The sequence below is a fragment of the Thermobia domestica genome, chromosome 3 (assembly GCF_964235325.1).
Source record: "Thermobia domestica chromosome 3, izTheDome1.hap1.1, whole genome shotgun sequence".
NCBI classification, from domain to species: Eukaryota; Metazoa; Arthropoda; class Insecta; order Zygentoma; family Lepismatidae; genus Thermobia; species Thermobia domestica.
In genome coordinates, this window is record NC_137456.1 from 2,348,513 (window position 1) to 2,370,721 (window position 22,209).

General features: G+C 37.6%; 1 protein-coding gene across 1 annotated transcript in view; it reads right to left on the minus strand.

Moving 5' to 3' along the window:
• Ntan1 (N-terminal amidohydrolase 1) overlaps positions 1-22,209 on the minus strand; it is a 434,508-nt gene that overhangs the window by 372,149 nt on the left and 40,150 nt on the right. The window contains exon 2 of the mRNA XM_081753962.1: positions 9,136-9,182. The gene's annotated coding sequence lies outside the window, so the exon portion shown is untranslated. The remainder of the gene's footprint in view (positions 1-9,135; positions 9,183-22,209) is intronic.

Genomic DNA, 22,209 nt, shown 5'->3' on the forward strand with positions numbered 1-22,209 from the left:
TATGTATTTTCCCTCAGCAAATGTTCTGGTCTCTCCACTGTCGCTAGTGCTACCGAAAGGAATTCATAAGCAATACCAGCAGAACAGAATAGACCCGGATTAGATTCCCGGTGTGGTTCATGTAGTTCGAATCGCATGTTAAACTGTACAATGTAAAAAAATCGTTGTGTTGTTTCAACGACATGCCTATGTGTTAACATGATTGTATTAAAATATAACACAAACAGGTGGTTAGAACAACTCACTCTCTATTTGGAGTTGCGTGTCAAATACCGGTAGTTGAAATGACACACAGCCTGTATGTTGAAGTGTAGAATCTTCGGTGTTGTTTTCTGCGTGATTGCCAAATATGTTGGGCATCTAATTATAGAAGCTTATGTACTGAAGCTACAGACAAACGCAGTAGCAAAAATACTTGAACAAACCAGGTATTCACAAAATTTCAACACGCAAAGCGCGCGATGTGTTCCCAATTGTTTTACACAATGTTTTTGAAGAAATGTGTCAACAGCGAGAAACAATATCATAGTGCTTACTGTGTCACTTCTACACTGCTCTAGAGTTCACCAATCGACACCGGGGACTATCAAAAATGGCGGAATAAGTGGAAACACGACTAAGAAGCAATCATATTATTTATATAAGGATATAGGTAAGAGTTTCCTATCATGCTTGAACAAGATGTTGGTGAAGATTGAGTTTCGCACCATCAAGAAATACATCACAATAAATGATGTGGAGGATGAAAAAAATTTTATGGTGATTTTCTAAATGAAGTGTTCTGTAGTTTACTATTTTTATTTTAAAATTATATTTTTTTCTTGCTCAACCTGTTAACATTTTAGCAGGGCATTGAAAAAAAGGGCACGTTCGGAAATACTTGACGAAATTGACAATCTTCATGAATTACTCTGTTGCAGTTCTTTTCGTTAAGCTCGTTCGTTTCGTTATTTCCGAACGCGATCAATTAGTTGTCATGTTTACTAGCTAATACTCAAAGATGGCGAACCACCATAAGCGTAAGCATGCACATCACAAGCTTTTCCAACATAGAAAAAGGGTTACATCAATACCAGACACGGAGTTATTTCAACACCGAAAAGGTGTCGTACTATCACAGAAACTGAGTCAAACTAACACCAAAAACGGTTAATCTGGTGATCTGACCTTGAATTTTGGCACAGGGTGTGTTGGATTAACACCAAAACGATGTTAGTTATATGGCCTTGACCTTGAATTATAACACAGATGGTGTTTTCAAATAATAAGAAATTTGTGTTGAAATAACACAAGGACTGTGTTACATTGATACTTGATATGGTGTAATATTAACACAAAATAATTAACACACTACACACTGTGTTATTTTCTTAGTGTTGGTACCACACCGATACAAAGTAACACTCAACACTTTTTCCCATACTACCGACTCTAACATGGAGTCGAATTAATACCGAAAATATTAATACAGATCTGAATTTAACACCACTCAACAACGGTTGTGTGTTAAAAATGTAACACACCCCCTGTACTAAACACCAACGGCAAGGGGTGTGAGTTGAATTAACACCGCATAGTGGTAGCCAGACTGGAATCACAGCTCTGTGTTAAAATTGAATTGAATTAACACAACCAATTTTTACTGTGTAGATTAGGTCCACTTCAACATCGGCGCGGAAGCAAGTTAGGTATCCTTAATCCAAAATGTACGAAAGTATCATCAAGAAGTTGAGATTAAATATTTTTTGTCTTGTCTCCCACTTGACCATGCAATAATCGGGATTATTACAATAACAAATAGAAGCAAAAAATAAAATGAGAAGCTTAAAATACGTGTTGATTTTAGTAAAAAAAAATAAAGAAAAAAGAAAAGAAAAGAAAAGAAAAAAGAAAATAAATTTCCTCCAAATAAATAAATTGAACATGCAGTTGTATGAGTTGTGTGAAGATAGCAACGTTGGAGTTAATTCTGCTGTGAATCCGGTCCAACTCCAATTGGAGAGAAATCACTTTGTATGGCAACGGAGTTCCAGCGTCCAAAGCAATGCATTTAAAGCGAGCCATTTGCATGCATTATCACACCACTGAACATGTTCCCCACACTCTATACACGCATTAGCTATCCATAGAAATATATTTTCGGAGGAAGAAACACAATAACTATTTTGACAGATGGAAGAAAATGTTCCTATACGAACCTCACATTTTCGTCTTTTCCTTGTCTGTTCTTTATTGGAATGGAACAACACAAACATGGAAATGATCAGAAGAGTAATTTATTAAATTCGAGTTGAACACCCTTTGCCAACCAAAATTCCTTTGTAAATTTATCACAGTTATCCATCCGTCCACGAGACAAAACATCTCCACAACTATTTGATGCATCATCATCGATTTCATCCAGGATGTACAGAGTCAAAAGTTCTGAATCAAGTTCATGACTCATCCAATTAATCCCAAGATATGGACAATCAAAAATCGGTTACCCATGTATTCCTATGGAAATAATTACAGGTATCATCCTAGCTTGATAGACTACTTGCAGTGATGTTAAGATTAGCGGGATAGAATAACGCTTAGGATGTAAAATACTACTCTGTCCGTGCACCGCACAACACTAACATTAAACTAAACAAGTTTTTACTCGACAAATCTAAATACTTAAGTAGTTTCTATTTTCAATTTTTTTTTTTTTGTCTTAATAAAGTTTTTCAGTAGGGAATAAAGCTGAGGGGAAAAATGTAATGAAATCTTTAAGTTTTACGTCCCACGGTTATGCCGGTTAGGCTAAAGGAGACGGTGATGATGAAAGATGAGTGAAATGGTGGAATGAAGAAAGTGGGAGGAAACGGGAGAACCTCAAGGAAACCCACGAACACGGTGTTGTCCACCACAAAGTTCACTTAGCGGGGGCTGGGATCGAACCCGGGACTCCAAATACCAGAGGTGAACGGTCTACCACTGAGCCACAGCGGTCCGCAAGGCTGACGGGAAGACATTGCATTGTTGAACATAGTTATATGACACGACATCTAATGCTTAATAGGGGAGGCGCGGTGGCTCAGTGGTAGAGCGTTCATCTCCAGTGCTTGGGGGTCCCTGGTTCGATTCCAGCTCGCGCCGTGTGGACTTTGTGGTGGACAAATACCGTGCTCGTGAGTTTTCTTGGGGTTCTCCCGTTTCCTCCCACTTTCTTCATTCCACCATTTCACTCATTTCTCATTATCACTGTCTCCTTTAGCCTAACCGGCATAACCGTGGGACGTTAAACTTAAAGATTTCACTTCATTTTTTCTAATGCTTAATATCCTTACTGCCGTACTGTGGATTTGATCAAACAGCATTCCTAACTTTCGCTGTTTAGATGACTATCACCATAAAGTTTCCACGTCACAAAGTGTGCGCTCATAAATGCTCACACTGTAAATGTACGGACGAATAGTCAGATATTTTCGTATTTCCGATTGATCAATACTATACAGGGAGGACCATTTATCTTTATACTCTCTTGGAACGCTCAAATGTAGTACACTGCAAATATCGACAGGGGACGTTGTTTGACATACTCAGCAATGCCACCAGGTTAACAGTGTTTCCAACCCATGTAAACCTCTTTTAAAAAAATGGAACTACGTCAGATTATTATACATTTGAAAACAACATGTTAAACGTCAATTTACAATACCATGCTTATTATTGAGAGTAAGGACACTATGGTAGGACCAGTTCTCAACATTCAAGGTAAAATGCGGGGAGCACCATCTTGCATAAACAACAGTGCATCGATTTCATTCAAAAATTGTTCGGCATACAGAATTCACTAATATTTCCAAGTAACGTTCAGCATTTACGGTGTATTCCACATTTCTGCTCAGATTTTGCAATGGAAGGTCTACCAGATCTCTCAATGACCACAATGCTGCCAGTAGTGAAGAATTTTCTGTCACAATTGTTTATAATTTGTTTTATATACGAGGGTCATTCGGAAAGTAAAGAACGTTTTGCGCTAGCGCGTGCGCGTGTTCCCCCACCCCCGCTGCCGCTGGGTTATTGACCTGGGCATGCTTTAGCCCCAGTCTGGCACCAGCTGCGATCCGCTACGGTCCGTTATTGCTTCGCTGTGCGATGTAAAATGTGCGATACAATTACTGATCCCGCCAAGTGTGAGGTTATAGGCGATTCACTATTGATGGGCTGCACGAATTCTTTCCTGAAATTTCAAGAACTGTGTTGTACGAAATTATCAGTGGTGAACTTGGTTACAAAAAAATTAGTGCAAGGGGGGTACCTCGACTGTTATCGGAGGAACACAAAACCAAGCGAATGGGAGCCGCATTGACTTTTCTCAGCCGGAACCATAAGAATGGCGATGAACTTTTAAACCGTATTGTTACTGGAGATGAGACGTGGATTTCGCACATCACTCCAGAAACAAAGCGCCAATCCATGGAATGGCACCATTCAAATTCTCCGAAAAAGCCGAAAAAAGCCAAACAAATTTTGAGTGATTGCTTCAACAGTTTGGCGGCAACTGTGTATGACGAAGGCATAGAAAAACTTGTACCACGGTATGACAAGTGTTTAAATTTACACGGCGACTATGTCGAAAAGTAACTTAAGTATCACATAGTATGTAACACAAATGTAGCCTTTGTATATCAGTTATTAAAGTGTTTATACAAAAACGTTCTTTACTTTCCGAATGACCCTCGTATAATACACTAGAAATACCCGTTCTTCGCACGGAGAGAAGACGTTTCATTTTGGATATAAATCGCAATGGAGATTGAGTTTGGATTTAAACGGCATCGGAAGTGTTATTGTTCGTTTCAGCGACCCTGAAAAGTATGTAACCGTCACTACCATCAAAAATGAAACGATAAAACCCATCCCAGGCCGGAACCTTATCTATGTTGAAAATCTGATCAAGATCTGTGAGGTGGTTCAAGAGTTATTAAGTTTTATTTATTTTTGTACATCTTCCCCTCGCCTTCTCCGATCCTAAGTTATACTGTCAAAATGAAATAAAAAACTTCCCAGGCCCAAATATCATCTACTTTCATATATATATATATATATATATATATATATATATATATATATATATATATATATATATATATATTGATTTTTATATATAAATTTATATCTCCCCCTCCCCTAAGTTCTATCGTCAAAGATAAAAAGATAAAAACCAATATCTTGCCACAGTCGAACTCCATTTTCTGAATTTCCAAAATTTAGGAAATCATTGTGCATAGTGCTAAAAATTTTCTCTGTAATTATTTGGTTCTTAGATAGTATTATCTGTGTTGTTGCTACGTTCTCATTGTCAAAAAGTAGTATAGCTGTTTCTAACTGCAGAAAAAAGAACGAACACAAATTTAGTGCAAATGGGGACAGAAAGACTGAGGGTTTGCGCCAGAATAAAAGCTTTTCTTTTTCAAAAAACGAAACAGTTCGAAAGTGAAGTTCGATGGGACCGGGGCTTATATGGAAAATAAGACTTTTTTTTTTTTAATTTTACAAATTTTGTCCAAGTACAATATAATTTAAATAAACTATACTGTACTTCTTTGTTTATTTTTGACAATGTGCTGGCGAAATCAAAGAAGGAACTGATGGAATCTCATATCCACCGATTATACTTGTATCAGGTCAAGCTATCAAGTTCCGTGTAGTAAGGAATGTATAAACAGTGAAATAATGTCAGCTTAATGTCTAAGAAGATTAATTATTTTATGACTGTTCATTTAAATGAACTTTTAAATCTGAGGCTCAAGATTAATGTTGGTTTTATTTTTAACGTTTAATAAGTTAATTAACGCACACTTAGCTGAAGACACGGTACATTACTAAGCATCGTCCTAAAGATTTGTAAGGAAATAACAATAAGACAACGCAGCAATGACAGACAGAAAACAAACAAAATAAAAAAAATGCCGTCTCAGCTCTCTATCGACGCTACCCATCTCAGCGAAGCAGCTTGTTATATCTCCGGCTAACCAAGCCAATACATCTCCCTCCAACATAAGCATCATTACAACGATGAATAATTCGGTTTGCCAAAGCCAGGAGCAGTGAACGACAAGCCAGAAACCGTATGATGGGTTGCAGATAGGGCTAACCACGCTATATATCAAAAACGCATGGCTTTGAATATCCTAACAGCATTCCATCAACTTGGACATTCTACACCTCATTAATCCGTGGCTGATGAACAGCGCTTTGGCCGCACAGCTTTACCAAACGTGACCTTTCAACACACAAAGGTGAAGTAGGAAGACCGTAATATATATTCTTGGGAGATAAGCCTTTGTGGTTGATATATGTTTATTTCTTTCTATCACACAACAAATAACGTCAAAGACGCCTACAGTGACCAGGTACACGAAATAATCACCACAATCAAAATGTAGATCTACACGGAAGAGAGGCATTATTTATAATTAATAACACCCAATAATCATTAATAAATACCATCATATAAAAGAGTAAAGAAGGCTCAAATATTAACGCCCAGGCAACATTACTATGAATTATTAGAAACAGGAAATTTAACAAGAAAACTCCTTTTATCACGAAAGTAAGGATTTTTTGAAACACGACTCATAACCAAGGCTAAAGAAAGGTTCAGTTTTATTTTATTTCTGCCCAGAGCAGAGTATCTCACGAATTCCTGGGAGTTAGAGAGACGACACTCATTACATTAAAAAAAAAAAAAAAAACTCATTACAAATTACTGAACATGTGTTACAACGTTTTCGACAATTCAGTCAGTCGAATGAATCAATTTCAAATTCCCTTTCTTTATCCAGAAAGTACCCAGTGAGAGAATTCCATTAAGTTTGAGCAGTGGCGTATTTATGATTTTGTTTCGGGAGGGGGCTTTGCCTGGAAATGTGAATACTCTGCAAGATATTTCATTACTTTACTATACTAACAATTGTAAGTAAGATTTCGGGGGGGGGCTTAAGCCCGAAAGCTACCCCCCTAAATACGCCACTGAGTTTGAGATATGAAATTGGGATCGGAATTATTATTATTATTAAGTATTCTGCCTTTTGGCGAGTTCTGGAGCTAATTAGTTTCCCCCCCCCTTTTTCTTGATTTTAATTTCGGGCCTGGAAATGTATCTTCTTCCACGTTTCTCGATCTTCAGATTCCTCTTTTAACTCAAAATATTTTCTTCTATTTTTCACCACATCGATTACTTGTGTTCTTCTTCTTCCTATTCCTCGCTTTTCTTCCATCTTTCCTTCTATGGCGGTACGAAGAAGACAATTTCTTCGTAAGATGTGTCCAATCCAATTGGCCTTTGTACGAAGGATGGTGGGTAAAAGCGTTCTCTTCTCTCCTATGCGTTCCAAAACATCTTCGTTTGTTACTCTTTCTGTCCATTTTATCTTCATCTTCTTCCAATACCACATTTCGAAGGTTTCTAAATATTTCTTCTCTAACTTCCGTAATGTCCAAGTCTCTGAACCACAAGCTCTAATACTCCATATATAGCACGTGACCAATTTCTTCCTTAGTCCAATATTAAACCACCTAGTTAAGAATGACCTTTTCTTGTTAAATGTTTCTTTGGCTATGACAATTCTCGACCTGACCTGTTTGATACAGCACGTGTCTTTCGTCAAACACGTCCCAGACAGTGTTTCTTCCAGACGTGTTTTTGGAGGGCACTGCCCCCCCCCGAGCTTTGAGAGTGCCCTCCCGGAGGAGACCAAAATAACATGTCTCTAATATAATAATAAATAGGATAATACCAACAGTGGCCCCCGGAATACTAAGTGTGCCCCCTCGGAACATTTTTTCTGAAAGAAACACTGGTCCCAGATAGTTGAAATGATCGACCTGTTCAAGTACTCTGACCCGTTAGGGCGCATTTCCACGGGATATTCTCATGACTTTCGATTTTTCGATGTTGATTTCCATTCCACATAGCTTCCGAGTATATAAATTCGAAATATAAACTTTAAATTAAAAATAAGGGAAGGTGTATATCAGCGTTTGTGAAAATTCCACCCCTAAAGAAGGAAAGGAGGAGGAATTTCTTTAATATTAAAATTTCGGATTCTTTATTTAGAAAAAATGCAATACAAGAATTCACTTAAGTTGCATATTTGAAATTTAGCATATAACACTTCTAATTAAAAATCAGAGAACATGTTTCAGCACTTTCAAAAGTTTCAGTTCTACAGTGGAAAAAGGGTCAATTTCTGCAATATTCAACTTTGTATTTTTATATTTATTAAACTTTATGCTTTCCGTGCGAAGGACGATCACTTCTGCCACTACATTTTATAAAGGGTTTCCACATCTCTGGAAGCAGCATCCATACAACGCTGGAGGCAACACTGAAGGAGAGTAAAATTTTTCGGAAAGATATCCTTTCTGTATTAATTGTAAACAAATAGTTGCCACTATTAAAGTCCCGATCCTCGTACAAAAAGTCGTGATAAATCAGGAGAAACTAAAAACACATTTGAGGACTAATATGTTGCTTTTATCAAAATCCTACAATCAGCATTACTAAAGATGTGTATAGGAAACCGGGGATGCATTGTGAATATAAAAAATAAGAAAGTAATAATAATTATCTGAGAGGAAAGACTTCGGAGGTAATTGACAAAATTCGCAGTGAACCATCAAATGTCCCAGCAAATGGAAACGAAGATAACGAACAAATTGGTGTATCCTTCTCAATGTGCCATCGAAGAGCTCCGTTTGTACCCATGTCGTGCGAGTACAGGAACTGAAAGAATAAGACAAAACTCTTCGTATCCTAACAAAAGGCTTGTTAAGAAAGGTCTCTGGCCTCCTCGATCACCGGATCTATCATCCTGTAATATTTATTTATAGGAAGCCTTGAAAGGCAAAGTTAATGCTTTACCCATCAAGAATTATTGTTATTTTTTAAAACTTAAAATATTACTCATATAACTGGGTTTTTTGTTCCTAAATGAAACAATTACAATACAATAACTGGATTATTTTTTTTAAGATTCTAGTAATTCAATATTATACAGGTACATATAAATTTATAAATGAAATCAGCGATACTTTTACTAGTATTATTACTTGATAGAAAACATAAAGTAAGATAAAGTTATAATGAGAGATACTCACCTTATGGAGTTATAATCCTAGTTATTAACGAAGAAACATTACACATCCTGAAAGATAAATATATTAAAAAGTTAGTTTCTTTTCAAATTCTATATTGAAAATGGCATTTAATGTTAAAATGTGATGATTTAAATTCATTGGTCACATTGTGAGTGATGTCAAATAAAAAATGAATCTCAATGAAATAACTGGAAGAACGTCTGTTTGTAATCTATACTAGTTCAATTTAAAAGAGGCCCGGCTTTATATTTGTGCGACAGTTTTGGTACACATTCTTCTGAGATACATTCTGCTGTCTCCATCAGTCTAATACCACTGCAAAAGAGAGTAGTGAAGCGAAATGCAGCGGGTACACACATTCGCCATCTTTCGGTAAGCAAAAGCAAGGCGTACAGAATATGTGCAGAGAACTAAGGCTCGCAAAATCTCCAGATTTTACTACTGCAAATGCCTTCTTATGGGCAGATACGTAGCCAGGATTTCGTAGGAGGAGTCCATGACGAAATATTGCGGTTATCACAGCAGGGGTCGATCATTCTAACTATTTTACTGGCAACATATATTGGTTCGTTTAGCCAGGATTTCGTAATGGGGGAAGGTGGGTGGCATGAAATACTGAGAATACACACCACATCAGGGGCTCGATCAATCTAAACTATTTTACTGGCAACATTTTTCTCCAGTTAAAGAAAGTTTAAGAAGTATTGAAAAAGATATTGTCTTCAGAAGTCATTCAAACTAGGTTTTTCTAGTTTTTTTCTTCTTTTTCATATCTTCGTTTAATGCCATTAAGGATAGCAACGAGATCTCTTTCGTCAATAAAGGCATCCTATAAAATGGATTAGTGTTGCCACGAAATTTAAAATTTCTTTAACAAGTGTAACTGAAATCTATGTTGCCAGGCTCATATTACTGGTAATTGTACAGGCATTTCTTAAGTTCTACCTGACAGTCTATCTGACCGAACCGGTTTATCGATCGTAATTCATAGGATTAGCATAAAGCTAGATGAAATTCGGAATGCTCCGTTACAATAATATCCATTTTTAACTTGACCTATCCCCCTCGTTTCCTCCCCATAAAGCACCTAATAAGAAAGAATAACCAAACGCTTGCTATAGCTTTTCATTTTAAACGCTGATTCTTCTTTTTCTCGTTTTCTTTTGTTTCATCCTTCCTTAATTTTTTTCATTTATGGTTTCGAAGGAAGGGGGTCCGGACCCCCCGGACCCACCCCTTGGCTACGTGCCTGTTATGGGTATGACAAAATTTTTGAAAAACAATACACACACCATTCAGGAGTTGAAGAGGAACATCACTCAAACAATACATGATATTAAACTCGAATTATACAAACGGTGACTAGGAACATGATAAAATGTGTGGACGCATACATTTAGATGAACGGACGTCACTTCCAACATTACCTAACTTTCAGGGATAAAAGTAAGGGGGAACATGGGGGGACGTCGTCCTTCACTTCCAGAAAATATCTCTGGCGTTTCTCCGCTTTCTAAAAAATTCCAATGGACAAAAATAGGCACAGAGGACGGCTTGACGTCATGCGTCCCCCTACCTTTTCAGATCCACTTTTACCCCTGCTAACATTTCTTGAGCATTTTTCACTATGAGGCCTCCATTAAGGGTCTTCACTACAGTGAAATTAAACTGCCGCTAATTTTAGAGTTTTTCTGTAATATCTTGAAAACAAATAAAAATATTCAAAAAGCAGAAACGTCGTGAACTAGACAATGCGATTTTGCATGTGATACCGTTATCACAACTCACCTATCTGCTTTCGATCTGCAACTATAGATAGATTTAGCATTTTTTTGCGGGTTCTGTAAATAGCGCCATACCAGAAGCAGATAAGTGAATTGTGGTAAAGATATCACATGCAAAATCGTATTGTCTAGTTCACTACGTTTCTGTTTTTCCAATATTTTTATTTGTTTGTAACATATTACAGAAAAAAAAAACTTTAAAATTAGCGGGGGGAAAGGGCGGTGGCTCAGTGGTAGACCGTTCACCTCTGGTGCTTGGAGTCCCGGGTTCGATCCCAGCCCTCGCCAAGTGAACTTTGTGGTGGACAAACACCGTATGCGTGGGTTTTCTCGCGTTCTCCCGTTTCCTCCCACTTTCTTCATTCCACCATTTCGTTCATCACTCATCATCACCGTCTCCTTTAGACTAACCGGCATAACCGTGGGACCTAAAACTCAAAGATTTCATTTCATTTCATTTCATTTTTTTTTAAATTAGTTAAATTTCGCTGTAGTGAAGACCCTTAAATCCAAAAACTATAGGATTTATGTATGTAACCTACGTTTTTATGTACGTTACATACGAATTTTTTTCTCTCAGTGCAAGGAGACTAAACTCAGCACATAAACTCCTACTTAAAATCAGGTGAACACATGTTTCAGCGTTTTCGAAAAATCTGCTCATCAGGAAGGAAGAATGCAACTTCTATAATATATAAATTTCCGCTTTTATATTCATTAAGCTTTATTCTTTCCGTGCGAAGAACTGGCACTTGTGATAGTTTTTATAATAATAACTTTGCAGTACAGTTAACAAGAGAACTGTATCAGAATAACAAGGATTAATATGTCTGTTAATGTTTACAAAAAATTAAATAAACTAGACATGCAGATGATAACAACAACAACCTCTACTAAAGCAAATAAATTACACATGCAAAACTATAAAAGCCATTAATTTGAACTACAAATCAATTGTGTTGTAGAATGCCTCTTGAAGTAACTGCAATGGAGTGTCCCTCTCTCAAATCATTATTAGTTTCTGGCTCTGGTCAGAGAGTAATTTCATAAATCATACAAATCACGGTTCACAAATCTCCCTGATTACGGCTGCCTATAGATAACTGTCAGTCTTTGAAATTAAGAGGACATGAAATATGTGTTTACAATCACACCAACAGATGAGAACACGGATTCTGAATATAACATGAAATATCTAATGGTGATACACTATAAATTAATTCATAATTATCTATTTATAAATAAGAAAACCCACATATATAGTAACTATCATATAGTTTATGATGACTGCGAACGAAGTAATAACTTTTACTATTAGCAGTATTCTCTATCGTCTTGAAGGGGTCGTGGTGGCTCAGTGCTTGAGCGTTAATCTCTGGTACATGGAATCCTTGGTTCGTTCCCAGCTCGCGCCAAGTGAGCTCTGTAGTGGACAAACACTGTGTGCGTGGGTTTTCTCGGCGTTCTCCTCTTTCCTCCCACTTTCTTCATTCTTCCATTTCATTCATTTCTCATCATTACCGTCTCCTTTAGCGTAGCCGGCATAATCGTGGGACGTACAACTGAAATATTTCATTTCATTTTCTTTCGTCTTGAATAAGGGGCCAACGACGCAGCGTAGTCCTCTAATCCATCTCTTTCAGAGGCGAGATATGTGGTGGGAAAGGGCCTATACTGTGGGGGGTTAATGTTGAACACGACATGACAAAGACGAAACGTACCTTCTTAGATTGGAAACGATTTCTCGTCGGCAAAACTGATACACCAAGTCTTAGGTCTCAAATTGTTTTCTTGTTACATGATTCACAATACAAACAACTCTAAATTGATTAAGTGATTGTACGAACATAATGGAGAGCATTTATCAATGTTTAAAGTTGTGCAAGTCATTAGACAATACACTTTAATAATAAATATGGTTTAAATGTTGTTATGATACATTCTTCGTTGGCCTCTCGTGATACGAAAGGATTTTGTAACTTTTGGATAAAATTAAGAGTCTACATTCCGGCGAAATTAAAATACCGTTAATTTTACAGTAATTATGTGATATCTTCAAATAGATAAAAGATAATCGAAATGTGGAACAAGAGCGCCCTAGACAATATTATTTTACATGAGAAACCGTTATCACGACTCACTTATCTGCTTTCGATTTCGAGCCAATTTGAAAATCGGCATTTATTTTCGCGTTTCTAAACAGCTGAAAACGGAAAGTCACTAGGTGACTTGTGATAACGGTACCTCATGCAAAATAATATTGTCTAGGGCGCTATTGTTCCTTATTTCAATTATCTTTTATCTACTTGAAAATATCACATAATTACTGTAAAATTAGCGGTATTTTAATTTCGCCGGGATGAAGACTGTTAAGGAAAAATAGGGCACAAATTTTGTACATAAACTTAAATAACGAGAAAAGAACATTTTCTTTTTTTTAGAATCGAGACCTAATGCGATAGAATTCTTCGAGACGAGATTTTACAAAATTTACAAGACAACACTTATACAAAAAATCACGAGACGAGACCTCTACAAAATTTACGAGACGAGACTTCTACAAAATTTATGCCCACTTCTACAAAAATTTACAAGATGACACTTCTACAAAAATACGAGACGAGAAAAACCTTGTTTCTCGTCTCGTGAGCAACAGTCGTGAGAGTTGATCTTGCATCATGGTTTGTTCACCCGCTAAGTGCACCAGATGCAAGTCCCGTTCGTGGTTCGGAGCCCACGCTAATATATATATCCTATCTTTCATAACATTCCTCCTGCACAAAGCCAAAAACTTAAACTCCATTCTTTCTTATCCTGAAGCAGACTTTAGTTGATTGGAGTTTAGTGACACTTTTCAGCACCAAGACTGTATGACATAGAATCCGAACCACTGTAGTACTCCCAAATTCCAAACTTTTTCAATGGGAATCGAACTCAGGACGCCACACACTAAAAGCGAACGCGATATCAACTAGACCAGTGACGAGGACTCATCTTAAACCAACTTTCCGTTTCAAAGCAGTTTTTCTTTCCTACATGTTTTATTATTTACTCCATATATGATATTTCAATTGTGGTCTTCATCTGAATATATATATATATTGTCAATCTCTCCATACCTAATAACTTGATGTCTCAAAATGAGCCCAACATGTTTCCTCATTGGACATATGTTTTCCGACGTATGTTTTCCGTCGTATGTTTTCAATATTCTCCTTTATTTCCCTTCAGCCATTTAAATCACGTTTTCATTTGATATCTTATCCATCCATTCTCCGTTCTCCTCAAGTCCATAGTACATTCCAGAGGTGGAGTGAGTCAGTGACTCGGCAGGTCAAAATTTGTGAGTGAGTTTGTGGGTTGTAGGTCAACAGGACGTGACTCACCGCGACTTACCACCCACCGTGGCCCACTCTGATCCACTGACCCACTCTGTTCAGTGCATTCTAGACAACATCTTCTGAACACTGGTGAATTTGTCTACGTTTTGCTTTCAAGGCCTCCATTTTTCTCCCTTTTCCATTTATTTCTATTTACTTACCTGAGGTGAGTATATCTACGTGAAAAAAGAACTTCAGGAACTTTTGGATATTGATATTTGTAATTGTAATAATAGCAATAGAACTTACTACTTGGCTTTCGAGATACAGCCTGAGAGTTTCTAGAGGAGTAACTACTGGAAAAAAATATTTTTGAGTCAGCTGTAATACAAAAATTGAATGCACCTATATGTGCGTGAGCATTACGGCCAAATTGCAAAAGTCAAATGAAATTACTTTTGGAATATATTTAGGCCCCAATCCCAAATGGGATGTTATGATATCGCTTTCATTATAATAGACATCCTAACGGAGGAGTGGGGCTTCAAATTTTTATAAAAATTTTATATCTCACAAGCCGTTCAACGTGGGGAGCCGAAATCGAGTATATAAACTCTTTATTAAAAATAAAGAGAACGCGTCCTAGAATTTTTTAAAGTTCTCTTTTATGAGGGGCGGCACTTTCTATGTATGGGAATTTGGTAGTGGCTTCATTAGTAAAAATAATCGATAATGATCGATATTAGTTGAGAAACAAAAAATACAGTGCTTCGCATTACATATCCACAGCTTTCTATTATAATAATTGCTGAAGTTTAAGTTTATTATATGGAGCGTTTAGAGCACAAGGCAATTAAGCCATAAAGTTGTGGGAAAAATAAACATAAAATTTGTACTGTAAGATTAATTACATGGAAATTTTAAGTTTGTACGGTAGGTTTAATTATGTAAAAAAAATTCCACTGTTTAACGTTGGTCTACTATACCTTGATTTGAGACTGAAATTTCATCCTATTTTCAATTGAAAACTATCTGTAATTCAACAAAGAAATAATTATACATGGTAATTAAATTGAAATTCATCGTAGTTTGGCAAATGAGAAACACTTTACCATTGTATATCGTAAAGGTTAGATCCATCGCTATTATAACAGAGCGGCGCTTGAGCAATTCACTGTAGAAATTCAAACTCCGATTAGTGATAATTTCAAAGCCTTGTTTTACTACAAGTGTAAACTCTTTAGTCAGTTGAGAAGAGGGCGCGGATCATGGGTCAGAGTTGATGAAGATGGGTTTTGGTGGGTCACAGTGGTTCATGGTGGGTCCAAGTGAAAATGAAATGAAATCTTTAAGTTTTACGTCCCACGGTTATGCCGGTTAGGCTAAAGGAGACGATGATTATGAGAAATGAATGAAAATGGTGGAATGATGGAAGTGGGAGGAAACGGGAGAACTCCGAGAAAACCCAAGAGCACAATGTTTGTCCACCACAAAGTCCACACGGCGCGAGCTGGGATTGAACCAGGGATCCCAAGCACCGGAGGTGAACGCTCTACCACTGAGCCACCGCGCCTCCCTGGGTCCAATTGAGTCTTGGTGGGTAGTGGGTCAAGTTTTCATTGACCCACGACATCTCTGGTCCACTCCATATATTTATATGCTTTCATCAGAATATTCTTCAGTTCTATTTCGATATTTTCCGCTACGTTTTCTTTTTCTTCAAATATCTTCGTCTTATTATTGCTTTCTTCCACAGACGATGGCCTATTTTTGTTCTTTCTTTGATGTTTTCATACGTAGTATTATTTTAACTCTATATTTATATGTCACTGGCGAAAAAAAAAGAACAATGGGTCACAATTATCAGCTGGTAACGTTAAGTCATTGCTAAGATCCCAGGAGAGTTTGAAGTGCATTCTATGGAGAATTGGTGACGCTACTATACAAAAAGCAAAAACAAATTTTGTAAATTGAAGAACAAATTCACGATTTTGTATACATGTGTGTAATCGAACAGCGCTCAGATATTTCGTATTCTTTCTTCTGAGAAAAGTAGATTTAAAAGTGAACATCGTAAGTATTCTATAATAATACATAGAATATATATTAACCATGTTAAAGCATTGCAAAGTATACACTTTTCCAAGGTCAAACGATACAATAACTGTCTCGATAGAAATCTTTTCTATTTGCATGTCGGATTAAAAACAGAAAATTAAATTATGAACCGAATTATACTACATCTTCGTTCAAATTCAAATCAGACGCCTTATGTTGTTTACACTTAATTTCGCTCATAAAAGCTTCAAATCAAAGTCGCTTTTAAGGACCTCAATTTAGCAACCAAAACCCTTTTATACGAGAGTAATCCCAAAAGTGAGCTCCAAAGCGCTAGGGTCGCAGCGAAACTGTTCGTGCGGCTATTGGCAACACTGTTGAGTTTGTTGTTTCCCTATTCCGAAAAAAGTCTGCGCGTACCTCGTTAGGATCCAATCTTTGTTTGGTAGCCATCTGTAATGGAGCTGCCGCTTGGCGCTATCGCCAAGTGCGAAGTTCGCGCAGTTATTCGGTTCTTGAAAGCAAAAGACGTTAAACCGATCAAATTTATCGTCAATTGACGGAAGTGCGTGTGGAGAGTCGTGCATGGATGTGAAAAACGTCCCTCAGTGGTGTAAGCAGTTCGTAAGTGGTCGTACTGAAAGTCATGGCGAGGAAAGGAGCGGGAAATGAGACCCACGCATTAATTTCAGACAAAATAGTTGCGAAAGCTGAGCAACGCTGTGACCAACACATCTTTCCTAAGTTGAAAGAACATCGGAATGCACTTTAAAAACGAAGACGAGATAAAAGATGAGGTTCAACCCTTCCTCAAGCACATGACGGAGAGCTGGTATGACATGGCCATAGCCTCTATAATAACCTACAAAAATACATAAACTGAAATAACGATTATCTACAAAAATAGATAAATGTACAGTCGGCAGCATAAAACCTGCAACATAAGCATGTAAGTTTATTGTGAAACGACCAAGTCTTTTGCTCCAAAATAAGTGTGTAGAGCAGGACTCCGAGGATTCTCTTGGCGTGATTCGTGCCACTTAGAAGTTATGTTGATTCCCTGTGCTCTTAGGCATAGTTTCACAATAAACTTACATGCTCACGTTGCAGGTTTTTTGCTGCGGACTGTACAAGCTTTAAAATGACGAACATATTATTGAAAATAAACGTTTCTTTGTACGATATGTCTACAAGTAGGAGATATTATTTTGTTTGTCTATTCGTGTGTCTGGCCGTCCGCGACGAAAAAGATCTCAAGAACTACTTTTAATGGATCACCATCAACTTTGGCCAAGATGTAGAGAGTAAAAAATTAAGAACCAAGTTCGTTGATGATGATATTTAAACCGGAAGTGGTATAAATCAAGCATTTCCGGTTTTTACGTTGATTACTATAGAGCAAAAAAATCAAGAATTAACGAAATGAAATTTTTCAGTTTTTCGTCGCACGGTTATGCCGGCTAAGCTAAAGAAGACGGTGATGATGAGTAATGAATGCAATGGTGGAATGAATAAAGTGAGAGGAAAACGGAAGAATCCTGAGAAAACCAAAGAACATGGTTTTTGTCCATCACAAGGCTCTCTTGGCGCGAGGTGGGATCGAAACAGGGGCCCCACGCAAAGCGCCATTTCAGATTTTGCTTGGGGGGGGGAGGAAATACCCCTTGATACAAGCAAAATTTCGCGTTTTTCACTGATTTACTACTATCCTATTGATAAAATCTATACAAATCTCAAACTCAGAAGGGGGCAAATTGCCCCTGCCTGCTCCCTTAAATGACGCCTCTGACCCCACGCACCAAAGATAAACGCTCTACCACTCAGCCACCGTGTCCCCCTAAGAGTTAAAGGAGGAGTGTTTCCTGCAAGCGTCGCAAGAATACATTCTATCTCCATCTTTAACTCTACTAAAACCGGAAGTGATAGCAATCCACTACAACTTCCGGTTTCAATATCGTTCTACATAGAGTAAAAACGATAACAGATGGCAACAAGTGCTATTTTTAAATCGATTTAGCGTTCTAAGAATATGTACCATCTTCTCTCTTATCTCTCTTATTAAGACGGAAGTGAAAGAAATCAACCACTTCCGGTTTAACGTTGTTCCGCTAGAGTACCAAAATCCACAGCGAAAAGTGGTTTTCTGCAATAAAGTATGTGTGCAAATACTATATTCCACCTTCACTCTAATCTCTCTTATAAAACCGGAAATAGTACAAATCAGCTACCATTTCCGGTTTAGGTCTTAATTGACAAAATATGAAATCATAAAAACCAAACTCCTTCACGTGGTATACAGGTCATACTGGTAATTGCTATTTAAAAAAAAAAGTATTTGGTATTCCTTATAGTCTCAATAATGTCAATTTCTATGAGTCTCAGAAAATGAATCCAATGCACTGATCAAAAGAATTTTGAAAGCAGAGTGAATTCCGTTGTGTGTGTATGTGCGTGTATTGGAAAAGAAAAGTGAGAGATTGGCTATTTTGTTGTCGTTGTGGTTCACAGACGACTTCGAACATTGACAACTTAGAGAATGTGTGGAAGTGGGCGCCTTCAGATGGCGCTAAAAGCTCCTTTAGTAGCTGCTGAGAGCACTTTCCTTTTCCCTTTCAAAAGAATAAAGAAATGTCCATTTGCTGGCGATAAAAGCTTCGGCCGATGGATGATGGGTGACCATTGTCCACTTGAGAGCGTTCCAAAGTGTCACGTTCCCTCCATCACAATGTCAATGCGGCATAAATAGATACATTTTATGTGACTAGCATCGCCTTTTATAGAAAAGTTTCATTTTATTTTTATACGTATGTTAAGTACGAGTGAGAAAGCCACTTAAAATACTTGTAAGGTGAAAGGCTCTTGGTATTGTTAACTGTTAAATTTGGCGAATATTTTGTAAGAAATTTATCACTACATTAGACGCAATTTCCTTTCCATAACGTATATGGTACAGGTTTATATTTCCTTAAGAATCAAACTTATTAGCATTAGCAAAAAGCATAAGATCTATTTACGCTCCCACAATTACTAAAAGTCTCTATTACCATTTCACTTTTGACGGTTAATGTCATGTTTTCTTCACGATTGTTACAATGAAAAATGAAGTGAAATCTTTGAGTTTTACGTCCCACGGTTATGCCGGTTAGGCTAAAGGAGACGGTGATGATGAGTAATGAATGAAGTGGTGGAATGAAGAAAGTGGGAGGAAACGGGAGAACCCCGAGAAAACCACGCACGCGGTGTCTGTCCACCACAAAGTTCACTTGGCGGGGGCTGGGATCGAACCCGGGACTCCAAGCACCAGAGGTGAACGCTCTACCACTGAGCCACCGCGGCCCCTGATTGTTACAATAGTTTTGCTACTAGGCTGTGCAAGGATATGTCACCATACGAGTATTTAACATAAAGTAACTTCTGTAACACATTGTTTCATACAAAGCAAAAATGATGGTTGATTTTTCTTATTTTATTGAACTTTTAATTGGTAGGAATGTAGGAATTAGATTTCTGGGCTGTCGGCATCTAAGGTCATTTAGCCCGTCACGTATATGAAGCATGAAGTCCCTCGGGGAGCACACTATCCGATGAAAGGGAAGGAAGGAAGCGGCCTAGGACTATTATATTAGATACCATCTCGACGTTTCCTGGTGTGAATGAGGGACACCCAGGAAAAAACCTCATTTAAGATGGCTAGTCTGAAAAAGCTGTTACACTTTTCCGACCGAGTGTTCCCACTGGGAATCAAACCCGGGACTGCTCGCACCAAAGATGAACTTTTAATTGGTGTCAGCATTTATTATGTATTATAATTATTGTGTATTGTTCATTTTTATGAGATCTCTGAAATTTGTACACTTTCTGTAGAACGCCAGTGGAAACATACACACACACACACACAGATACATAAACACGTATATACATCGTCAAAAACATGACCTCCTTGGAGGAAGTAAAAATAATAATAACAATAATGACTGAGGATCTGATCAAAGACTCTGCAATTTTTAAAAATGGAGGGAACCTGTCATATATAAATAAAGTAAAAGTATACGAAAGTAAACATTTTCTACCTTCCTGCGGGTTATGTTTAATTTCCAAAAATAAAATTTTATTTTATGGTTGATTTATTGGTTATATTTTAACTACATATATATGGAAGCACCGAAATCTTTTAAGCACTTAGTGCCCCTGAGGTTCGTAATCCGGCCCTGTCCTTCAGCATCGTATTTTAAATGCCTTCTTTTCTGGTTTACACAGACAACACTGTCGATGTTATTTAGTAGTCTATTCTTTGGTTAAGTATCTGCTTCTCTTCCGGTATTTCAGTTGCAGCATCTTTTGCCCCTTTTTCAGTTGATGTGGACTAGGAATTAGAATTTTGGGCTTCCAGGTAGGCATCTATGGCCATGTTAGCTCGTCACGTATGAGGTAGGACGTCCCTCAGCGATCACACTATCTGAGGAAAGACAAGGAAGCAGCTTGGGACCAGTATGTTACCTATCATCCTGGCATTTGCCTGGTGTGAATGAGGAAAATCCCCAAGAAAATCTTACTCAGGATTGTTGGCCTGAAAAAGTTTTTACACTTTTTCGACGAAGTGTCCCCACTGGGAATCGAACCTGGGAATGCACACCAAAGACAAGAACGCTAGCGACTACGCTACGCGGAGTTACTTCTTTCAATCGAGTTGATTTTGAGTTTAACGTCCCTTTCAACACCGAGGCTATATAAGACGGGACCTACTGATTAACGTGAAATCCGAACCACATGAGCTTACACCGGGAATTAAACCCAGGTCTCCCACACTGGTCTCCCAGGTACGCTGACCGCTTAGCCATGAAGGAGCACCTTCTTTCTATCGAGAATATTCTTTCACCCATATATTGAAATTTCTTTAAATCTTCAATTTCATTACCGTCGAGGAAAATACTTCTTTTTCTTCCTTCTTCGTTGGAGTGGAGTGGAAAATCCACTCCACTCCAACGAAGAAGGAAGAAAAAGAAGCATTTTCCTCGACGGTAATGAAATTGAAGATTATAGGCAGGGGTGCCCAGAGGAGAGTCTTAGGGTGCTGGTTACACCCTGAGATTATTTGAGGCCTGTGGAGAATATTTTTCATTGCAAATAGTACAATGAAACGGGAAATTGGTAATTTTTTGGGAGGGGAATTATATTTAGGAGACAAAATTGTAACTTTGGGGAGAGAAGAGTACATTTAAGGGGGAGGAGTTGCGCCCAAACCTTTGACAGAGATAGGCACCATGGTTAGAAAGGCAGAAAAATGTTATAAGAAATCAACTGTTTGGGAGAGAATAATAAAACGAACTTCTATGCTTTCGAGGATTTATTTATGGTTTGTTTATTTAGCAACTGACTTTTCTCTACTGTAGCGAATTATCCAATTAGCAAAGAGTCTTTACCACATACAGAACTTGGAAGTTCAATCTGAAGCTGCGGTGTTGATTGATTTACCAGATGTGATTGCCTTGTCTACTTGCACTTTAAGTTATGCAACATAACTCACCATTGGTGTGGTTTCGCTTATCTACACTAGTGCCTGAAAATAATGTACCGTATAATTTGAGATTTTGGGTTGCAGGCAAGAGACAAACAACTCTACCTTTAAAAAAAGCTTGATTTTTTTTTAATTGGGAGGATACAAGATATGTTTACATGACGTTCCCATTTCAAACAAAAGAATTACAATATGAGAAATAAGAACGCGAGAGCAATTAAGCAGACGATTCATTAGACAATAGGGAAAATGATTCACAGGTTTATTTAAGGAATTATTTTTATTGTCTCAGGATGTTGCTAATAGAGAATTGTATTAGATGTCTGAGAAATAACAGCTAGAAAAGAAACAAAGAAATCGAACTCGATTATACACTGTAATCATTGCTAGGAATAGG